Below are 10,270 nucleotides of genomic sequence, written 5' to 3'. Positions count from 1 at the left end.
AACAAGGGTCTGCTGACTTATGCACACACGCTTCGACTGGAAAAACACCGCAGAACGGACTCAAACCACTTGACGGAGCCACCAGGAGCCCACAGATGGTGAGTGCTCGCACGCACATGCCGCCCCGTGCGCCTGACCCACACGGGACGGACAGCCTGGGCTGCAATGCATCACGTGGGCTTTCGTGGTTTACAAAAATAAGACAAAGGAGGTGGAGGGCACATTTAGTGACACGGTTCCGTCCGTAGCGCTTGTGACGGGGGCATCTCCGTGCAGCGATCCTGCCTTTCACGCCCACATTCACAATAACTCACCGTGAGAATAAGGCTTTGATCTACACTGTAGTTACCGTCTCACAGAATTTACGACCACGTTTAACAACTGCGTGGTTCCGTGTCTCAACAAAGCAGTGTGTGTCTCCATGCTTTTGCTGTGAATTATATTCTGACGTATAGTCTTTCCTCAATAGAAGAGAATAATCCCACGTTGAAGTGACCCTTGCAAGGGATCTACCTCCCAATGTCTTAGCTAACCGAGTGCCTGTGTGACTAACGGAGGTGTGTGTCATGTTATGACTCAGTAACACGCCACATTTGCTTCCTGAGGCACGCATACAAACAGTGAGATGCAGACGGGAGCCTGAACCATCCTACGTAGAGAACAGAGAAGGGACAGAAGGCTGAGCACAGGGGCAGCGGACCCTCGTGTTGCAGAGACCTGGGTTCAAGCCCTGCAGCCACCACAGCCTCACTGTGGCATCCACCTTTTCTAGCCTCTGATTTCCAGTTACAAGGGTTATTATCTGCAGCTCATTCATTCATTCTGTAGATATTTACTGAGCTCCTACTCTATGCCATATGCTGTGCATTTCATGATGAATAAAAGCAGGTGAGCGGACAGTCTAGTGGAAAAGAGAAATAGGAACAGAATGAGCCCATGAGGTGTGGAAGTGCCACCAGGGAAACACCCACCTGGTCCAGAAAGGTCAGAGAAGGGCCCCTTGAGGAGTGACAGCAGAGCTGAGATGGGGGGGGGGGTAGCGGGCACTGGGAGCAGGCAGGAACAGGAGCAGGGCAAGCGCCCCAGGCAGAGGGAACAGCATGTGCACAGGCCCTGTGGCAGGAGCAGGGGTGGACAAGGAGGGTGGCATGGGGGGCTGAGATGGGTACACTGGGCTTTGGGCCTCAGAGAGGGCTTTCTCTTACTCCAGTGTGAGGGGAGCAGTGGAGGCAGATGACCAGATGTGCTTCTTTAAAAGGTCTTTCAGTCTGCCACAGGGAGTGCAAAGGGGGCGGGGGGGGGGGGTGTCTGCAGAAGTCACGGGACCAGTCAGGAGGCCGTGCAAGTAGCAGGCAAGACACGATGCTCTGTTCCCTTGGTGTGGAGGCCACGGAGATGGGGAAAGTGGACGGATTCCAGGGAATCTAGGGAATTTGGGCCATGAAATGAACAGATTAGTGCTGGGTCAGATATGAGGAGGGAGACAGAATATAAAGAATGAGTAAGTCAGTGGCCTGTGGTTCCATGCATTGCATCGGAAACGGAGCGAGTTCTGGAATGGAGCTTACTCCTGGCTTGTGGACTGCATGAGCCCATGAACCACCCAAATGCAGACATCAAGTAAACACCCAATTTATGAGTCTGGAGCTAGAAGACAGGAACATTCTAGACACATACATTTGGGATCTGTCACTGTATGGACCATCTTGAAGGCCGGGGAATGAACACGGAGACAGGAGCCTGTGGGCATCCGTGTAGGACACCTAACACCCAGGCAAAGGAGGGGGAGCCTGGCAAGCAGACTGGGAAAGAGCCCTGGGGGCAGGAGGAACCCTGCTGGTGCCGTGTTGCAAAGCCGCGTGTCAAGAGTGTGCACAGAGGAAGTGGCCAGCATCAGTGTCAAGTCTGCAGGGCGGCCCAGGCTTGCACCTGAAGATGGACTTGGTGCTGGGGCATCAGTGGCCCGAGCAGGAAGCGTCTGCGTTGAGTGTGGGAAAGAACCGAAATGAAGTGAGTCTGCTGGTGAGGAGCAGGTGTGCAGCCTGAGACACTTCCGACGGGGCCAGCAGGGAGAGGAGGGCCTGGCTCCACGGGCATGTGTGGCCACAGGCAGGGTTAGTGAATGGGGCAGTGGGCATACTGGATGGGGGGTGAAGGGGGAATTTACTGCCAGGAAGTAGGGTCCAATCCAAGCAGCTAGCAGGCTGAAAGGTGACATGACGACAAAGCAGGCAGGGCTACCGTTCTAGGAAAACAAGCCGCGTGCAAATGGAGTGGCCCCCGCAGGCAGCTCTGGCCATGGGAATGCAGGCCCTATGCTGACAAATCCATGAAGTGTTTGTTGTTGTTTTTAAAGCTGATTTTTAAAGCATTCCTAGCTGATGGTCAGTAGAAATGCCTACCTGTGAGCAGGCACCACTGTGCAGCAGCTATGGTGAGAGCCCTGAAAAAGGGGAGGCGGGGACCCAGGCTTCTGTGTGGTCGACAGGAGGCACGCAGGGCTCTCCAAGACGACTGTGCCAGTCACTTCTCGGTGAACTGCACCCTGATGTCACTGTTACAAGACCAGGAAATGCGCTGGATAGTCCCGGTGTACCTTCTGCCTCACTCACGTTCCACTCTTGTAAGTCCCTCCCCCAAGGGCCCTGAATGCTCTTCCTCTGGATCCCAGGAAACATGTGCTCGATGTCAAAGTCACTGACACTGAGCAGGCTCACCAGCCATGTGGTCCAGCTGGTCCACAGGAAACGTGGTCTTCATGGCACCATGGTCCTCCTGAAATACGGGAGGGCGAAATCACTGTGACCCTACAGGAACTGAGAGCTACCAGAACTTGCGTTAGCAGCTGGTGTCGTCCCCCAAGGGCACCAGGTCGAACACGGCATTTCTAATCTCTGCAGAGTGAGCCACAGTCCCCCCACGGACCCCACCTCCGAGTTGCTCTGAAGATGGTGATGGAAGCACAGCCCGGAAGGAACACACCCAAATTTGTGAATGCACCCCCTCCTTTCAGACTGATTCAAGTAGACTCTGATTTGGAAACTTGGGGTGCTGACTGGTACTCAGTTAGATGGTCTGAGATGAGACATGAAAACACAAGCCCTCTTCTTCTCTTTCTGATGAACTGCCGAGTTTGAAATCCCACTCTCGGTGGGAAGAGCAGGGTCACGGCTCATTACCCGAATGGAACTTGGCGGTGCTGGCTGGCTTAGCCCCATTTGTGTCAAATACACTATTGAGGCTGGAGGGTTTGAATACATTTCTGACGCTGAAGTCTGGGAGCTCCCGCTTCGATGAGGAAAGACAGAAGAAACTTTCTGTCATTTAAAAAAAGTCTCTTTAATAACTGCTGTCTTGGGGCGCCTGGGTGGCGCAGTCGGCTGTGTCCGACTCCTGGTTTCGGCTCAGGCTGTGATCTCAGGGTTGTGGGGTCCAGCCCCGTGTCGGGCTCTGCGCTGAATGCAGAGTCTGCTTGACATTCTTTCTCCCTCCACCCTTCCTGCTCACATGTGTGCGCTCTCTCTAAAATAAATAACTACGTCTTAACATAGTTGCTGTCTCGCCTCCGGGTCTCCTGCACCTTGGCATTCCATTCCGCTAACTTCTTACGCGAACTTGCGGCGGCCTTGCAATGACTGGCTGACATCAGTGCGGGCCATTTGTGTTGTCTGCAAACAAAGGATGCTGATGGTCCCAGTGGCTGATCTACATTTTTAACCTATGGCAAATCTCACTATCTCTATGATGAAGCTTCCTGCTCCAGGACAATGAGAATTAAGAAGCTAACAAAGAAACTCCAATGAGCAATGGCTCGTAAATCCCTAAATTCACTGCACCCGCCACTAAAGAAACAGAAGACTAACATGGAAGAATGTGTACATCCCTCCAAAACGACAGAATAAGCTCCTTTAACATTAACGTGACAATTTCCTGCCATCCCTCAAAATAAAAGTCAGGATAACAAAAAGGGAATTTCAAACGAGGCACCGACACCTAGATTCTAAAGGCCACTGGTGCCTGACCACAAATGGCACATTCTGACATGTCTGTTTCAGAACCCATCGGATGCCTTGTCTGACCCCTGGAGGAGAGGGTGAGATGGGCTGTGGGCCCCTGAAGGAGGGTCTGCAAGGACCCCTCTCTGGGAAGTTGCACTAATAGCTCCAGGGTGGGGAAGGCAGGGGCCCACCCGCCAGTGAGGGAGGAGTAGCCTAGAACACACAGCTTTAGAAAGGGCCCATGGAGATGGAGAAAAGCGGCTGGAATCCCGGCAGATTGTGGAGGTCGTATCAGCAGGTTAGCCAAGGGGTGTACAGGAGGGAACCTCACCCAAACTGAAAACTTCGGCTCTGCATGAGCCCATGTGAAAAGCATGACAAGACAAGCTACAGACTGGAGAAACATACCGGGAAACCACATATCTGACAAAGAAATAATAACCAAAAATATTAAAAACTCTCAGAGTTACCCAGTAAAAATATGAACAATCCAGTTAGAGAAAGGGCAGACCACATGAACAGATACTTCACCAAAGAGGACATACAGATGGCAACAAACCCATGAACAGATGTCCAACACCACTAGCCATCAGGAAAATGCAAATAAAAAATCACACACCTATCCGAATGGCTAAAATAAAAACTAGCGAGCAACAACAGTAAATACTGAGGAGAAGGTGGGGAAACTGATCGCTCATACGTTGCTGCTGGGAACATGTAACGGTACAGCTGCCATGGAAAACAGTTTGGCAGTTTCATACAAAACTATACATACAACAACCATACCATTCAGCAATTGTGCTCTTGGGGACTTATCCCAGAGAAAATAAATGTTCCCACAAAAACCTGCACATGGATGTTTCCAACAGCTTTGTTCACAATAGCCCCGAACCCGAGACAGCCCAGTTGTCCTCTGACAGGTGAATGGCTGAACAAACTGTGGTACGCCCACATCATGGAACACTGTGCAACAATGAAAAGGAATAAATTGTTGACATATGTAGAAATTTGGAGGAATCTCCAGGGAATTATGCTCAAATGAGTATCCTGGGGAGGAAAGGTCCTCACGTATGGGTGGACCCAGGGAGGCTGGAACAGGAGACTGCAGTGAGAGTGACAGTCCTCACTTTCCCAAGTTCAGTCAGCAATCCACGACTGAATCAATGGCTCTGGTCTTCTTTGAGATGGGAATAGAAGGGTGACTATTGTGGAGACAAAAAGGGGCACCTTGCATAGATAAAGTGTCTGTCATGTGGCAGGACCTTAATAATCATTAGTGGGACAGAAGGGATGGAGTGGTGGAACGGGTGGAATGGAAATGGAGTGGGTGGAGTGGAGTGAGTGGAGTAGATGGAGTGGGTAGAGTGGGTAGAATGGGTGGGATGGAACAGAATGAATGTATGAATGGAATGGAATTGAAAGTTCTTGCAAGGATTCTTCTTTAACCTCTCTTACGTCTATCAGACATATCTGGCTTCTCCTCAGTAACTATCTTGGGAAGACCACAATCCTGGGGTCAACAAGCATTTCATGAAAATGCAGGAACTACGGCCACAGTGACAGCAGATATTAAACAATCACACAATTTTTGTGAGGACATTTCTCACTAAATCAGGCAGGAGAAAACTTTTTAAAAAGTGAGCAGACTGTTTGCATCCACCTTATCAACTACTTGGGCATTTTCATCTGTTGGAAAAGAGAATTAATTAAAGCTTTAACGCAACAGGGCAAATCCTACCAGTCTATTCCACACTCTCAAGAGCGTTTCTCTCCAGCAGAAGGCATGGACCATGGACACAAGATAACCAAGAACTGACAAATTTATCCCCAGTCCTCCCAGAAAGCACAGCCTCCCACCCCGTAAAACACATTTTTTCTTTCATAGACACATTCCTGGTTGCTGTGCCACCATATGCAATCTTCATTGTGGCCTCTTTCACTTCATGTCAATACCCGGAGAACAACCCTCACTGCCACCTGAGGGGCTTCTGCTACAGGAGGAGAAAAGAAAGGACCTCCTGAAGGAGAATGCTGGTTCATCCCACCAGCACCACCATCAAAGACTCTTCGCATGATCACATGCACAAACAACTGTCCTAAACGCAAAACCAAATCAAGGAAGAGAAAGTCACCTATCCGTGCCCGAGATGGATGGTGGTGAGGGAGCTGCCTAATAAACTCTGGGACAGTGGGTGGTAATGGCTCCTCCAGGGAAACGTGGTAACTGGTTGCAGGCATCACATAGTCTTTGAAATTCACTGCCTCAGCAATCCTTGAAAATAAAAGGGACATTATTACAAAATGGCAAAGGAGGGCATTCAGCTAGAAAATGGGTTTAAAACTTAATATTAAACTTGAAGTTACTGAGCCAGTGATCCTTTTGGGTGAAATTTTCAATTCTATTATCGAACACTACTCTATTTAAGACTCTGTTCTGGCACCTACAGGGGATATCGAGAAAGATGAAATATAATCCCTTGGCCACAAATAACAGATGATTTCGTGAAGGCCAAGCAGAATGGCCCAGGACGCTGTCAGACAACACAGAGTCCACACAACTGGGACAGAATCTCAGCCATCTCTCATCATCAGCTGTGTGACCGAGGGGGGCGACTTACGCTATCTGAACTTTAATTTTCCTAATTATAAAATGGTGTGATAAATGGCAGTGCGGTGGTGCAGGGGAGGGATAAAAAATCTTTTCTCCACTACACCTCCCAGCTTCACTGGCTAGGCCTTGGGAACTAGACTGCCAGAGAGATCAACAGGAGAAACACAAACAGGAGCTTTTTAACCCGTCCATCAGAGCACTCAGCAATGAGTACCTCCAAATGGCAGTTAGTAGTGGGGCTTATCTAGCATCTAAACGAAAAGAGCAACAAGCTTTTAGAGAAATGACGAGACACAGGAAGAGGTTTGCGTTTCTGGGGCGGCAAACTGTGGGAAGGTAAACCCATGTGGGAACATGAAAGATAAATACAGTCTGCGATGTGTGATGTGTGGACGCCTCTGGTGCTGTGCTCTGGCTGGCCAGGGTGCACTTCTGTCTCTGGTGGTTCACTCCTGTTCCTCCTAGTAGAAAGGGAGGGAAGAAACCTCAATCAGGTCATGTCCTGAATTTAGGTAAACACATGCGGGGAAGAGGGCTTCTCTTTGTATCTGCTTCTTCATAACTTCCCAACATGCCTTCAGCCCGCAATAAACCTCACATGCAGGGGGCACAGTTCACCCACTGCAGTGGACCTCTGCTGTCCCGCTGCCCAGCTGCCCTTTGCTCCTCTCCTGAGAAAGGCCCTCAGTTTCCTTCCGGTGACTGCCCCCTTCCCCACTTGAAGCCCATGTGATCTGAAGTAGACTCCATCCGTGGCTTGGCAGTAAGCCCCATGGTCCAGGCCCTTCCCCCTGCCCCCTTCCCCACTTGAAGCCCATGTGATCTGAAGTAGACTCCATCCGTGGCTTGGCAGTAAGCCCCATGGTCCAGGCCCGAGTAAGAGTGCAAGCCCTTCCTCCGGCCACCCTAATTGTTCGGGGGTGAGCCCATGACCCGGGCAAGTCCAGGAAGGTGCAAGAACATCCAGGCAGAATGCTGGTTCAGAGGCTTGCTTCTCTCTGCTGGACACCAGCCCTTAGGCAGGAGGCCCTGGGAGTGGCTCTCACACTTGAGGGGACAGACGGAGAAGGCAGCCCACCGACGGGGGAGCGGAGAGACTTCACAACGCAGGTCAGCTGGACTCTGGCAGAGCTGCTGCCGAAGCCTGTGGCTCCACGGGCCTTCCCGAGGATATGTGCCAAAAAATAACTCTGCTTTTGCTTCAGGCACTTCAGGTTGGGTTTTCTGTCATTCACAATTCAATTAAAACACCTGCCCCGTATGTAAAGTAGTCTCCAGGAGATTTGATGCAGATTTGCGCTGGTGCTGTCTCAGTATACAGCAAGTGTTCAATAAATGATGACCGTACAACGTCTCTGCCACAGGGAATCATTTAACCCCCACACGGGTCACTCGGCCATCTGCCTGCTTCTTCCCTCGTGTGGACCCCATGTGCCTCCAGCTCAGCCTGCACAGCACTGAGCCCTGTGCCCTGTCACTGTCACCGTCACCTTGTGGGTGAGCCCCGCTCCCAGCCCTGAATAAGGCCCTGGGTTTCCCTCCTTCACCAACTGGTTTTCTCTAAAGAATAGTCCAGGACAGCCAGATCCCTGTGCCAGCCCTGGGAGACTGCTGGCACCCAGCGGGGGCCCACGCAGCACGCGCCTCTACCCCAGCACGACCTCGGGGCTCCTCGCCCACAGCCTGGGCCAAGAGCAGGCCTCCGGGAGGTGTAGGGGCGTCCCCCAGGGGGGACAGCTGAAGTCTGCTGGCTTCTCTGTCATCAGGAGATGGGACCGGGCCAGGGGAGGCCGAACCCAGGGCAGCGGGCACGTGAAGCCCCTCACCCGGCCTCAGAGCGCCCTAGAAGGCGGTGGAGACACCCAAAGCCATTTAGTACACACCAAACATGGGCCTGAGGATTAAACCCGACCAAGAGCCACTCTTCCTTTGCTGCCAGCCCCTCCCCCTCCACTCTGCGCTCGCCTCACACGGGGAACGGCTGCTCCCCTGCTCCCACCTAGAAAAGGAGACTCAGGTGGTGACCTGGGGGTCCCCGCACGCTGGGGCCGCAGGCTGGGGTGGAGCCGCAGCTGTGTCTGCCTTTCACTCAAGCCCAGCACGGTGACACTGTCCTCAACGAGGCAACAGAAACGCTGACAGCCAGACTTGCCTCCCAGTTAGTCAGCTACGTGCTTCCGAGCACGAAACACGCCGCTGTCGTGCGCTTGTCACGTTCCTGTTCTCGAACACCACAACGTGCTGCCCCTTATCACGGGCTGCCTCGCGATCACCCCGGGACGTGCACCAGGTCACCACCTGTTTCTCAGATGGGGAGGTGACCAGAGAGGTCCCACAAAGGAGCTGCAGAGTGAGCCCCCAGCACCCAGGCCAAGGCGCTCCAGAACCTTCCGTGTGGAGACTAGGGGCCGCCGCGAGGCTCACGGTGAGGAGTGGATCCCAGCCCCAGCCCCACCTGGCAGCCCCGGGTTGAGGTGGGAGCCCCAGACGACGGAGGGAGCCAGGACACCTGGGGTGCTGCATGGAAGGCACCCCCACGGCCGCAGGGGTCTGGCACAGTGAGAGCGGACGTCGGAGTGGAGCCTCTGCGAGGTGGCGGCTCTCGGTCACCGCAGCAACGAGGGCGACAGAGCGGGCTACACGGACAAAGGAAGAGCTTCTGCATCGGACCCCACGCGCCAACACAGATACCAGTGGGGACACTCTTCTCAGGAGGCAGCGGGGGTGTCCCGCCCTCCCGCCACCGTCCTGCACAGCATTGCCAGCGGGCATCTTCACACCCACACTCACCTGGCTTCACGTGGAGTCCTTCCGGACATCTGGCCCTGGCCTGTCCTCATCTCCTCCCCCGCCACCCCCTGCCTGTCCTCCGTCCCTCCCCCCACTCCCCTGCCTGTCCTGCCTTGTCCCCATGTCCGTCCTCCCCACTCCCCGCACACACTGATTCTCCCGCGGGCTCTGCCTCTCCCCGTGTCTCACCCCCACCCGGACCCTCCTCCGCCCCCTCACGTGCGGCTCAGGCTCCGTTGTGCCTTCGGCTACCGCTGCCTCCGGTCTCCGCAGGCCTGAGGAGACACGGTCCACACAGTGATGAACCACACAACCAGGAGAGCGTGGCTCTGGGGCCGGCCTCATAGGGCGGCCCAGAGCTGCCCCGGGTGAGCATGTGGACTTCTGGAACATTCTTTCGACTGTACACCAGTTCTGGAAGTCCTCGCTGTGGGAAGCCAGGAAGTCCTCTCACGGGAGCAGCCTTGGCCCCGTTCACAGCTTCTTATGATTGGCTGATCCGTCGTGCCAATCCTGCTCCACTTGGGCAGTGATTGGTCTAGGTGGTCATGTGACCCAGCTCTGACCAATGAGCTGCGAGGGGCTGTCTTCAGGGGGAACCCTGGAAAGATTCTCCCTGCGAGGGAGTGGGAGGCGCATGCACGGGCTGCGGGGCTGCGGGGCTGGTGGCGCTGCCGCCGTGAGGAAGCAAAGCCGGACATAGGACACCTGAGGCTGGCCTGGGACCGAGGCGAGCAGGAGGAGGTGGACCCCGCCGGGCAGACCCGGAGCACGGCGGCAGACTCCGGCCGAGAAGTACGCGCGCTGCGGTGGAATCCTGCGACTTACTTATTTTAGATCTTATTTATGTATTTTAGAGAGAGAGCGCACA

The 10,270-nt window shown here is 53.7% G+C and overlaps 1 long non-coding RNA gene across 2 annotated transcripts; it reads right to left on the bottom strand.

Moving 5' to 3' along the window:
- Positions 1 to 3,320: 3,320 nt before the first annotated feature.
- LOC130542476 (uncharacterized) lies at positions 3,321 to 9,853 on the bottom strand. Of its 2 annotated transcripts, XR_008957049.1 has the most exons (3): positions 9,619 to 9,828; positions 6,979 to 7,070; positions 3,321 to 6,270 (listed from the first exon to the last, which is right to left on the bottom strand). It is a non-coding gene; the product is annotated as an uncharacterized LOC130542476 (long non-coding RNA). The 2 variants fall into 2 exon arrangements; XR_008957048.1 differs by having other exon boundaries at positions 3,321 to 7,070; positions 9,619 to 9,853.
- Positions 9,854 to 10,270: the final 417 nt, after the last annotated feature.

This window comes from Ursus arctos, unplaced genomic scaffold, assembly GCF_023065955.2.
Source record: "Ursus arctos isolate Adak ecotype North America unplaced genomic scaffold, UrsArc2.0 scaffold_34, whole genome shotgun sequence".
Lineage (NCBI taxonomy): Eukaryota > Metazoa > Chordata > Mammalia > Carnivora > Ursidae > Ursus > Ursus arctos.
This window is presented reverse-complemented; position numbering and strand designations above follow the sequence as displayed.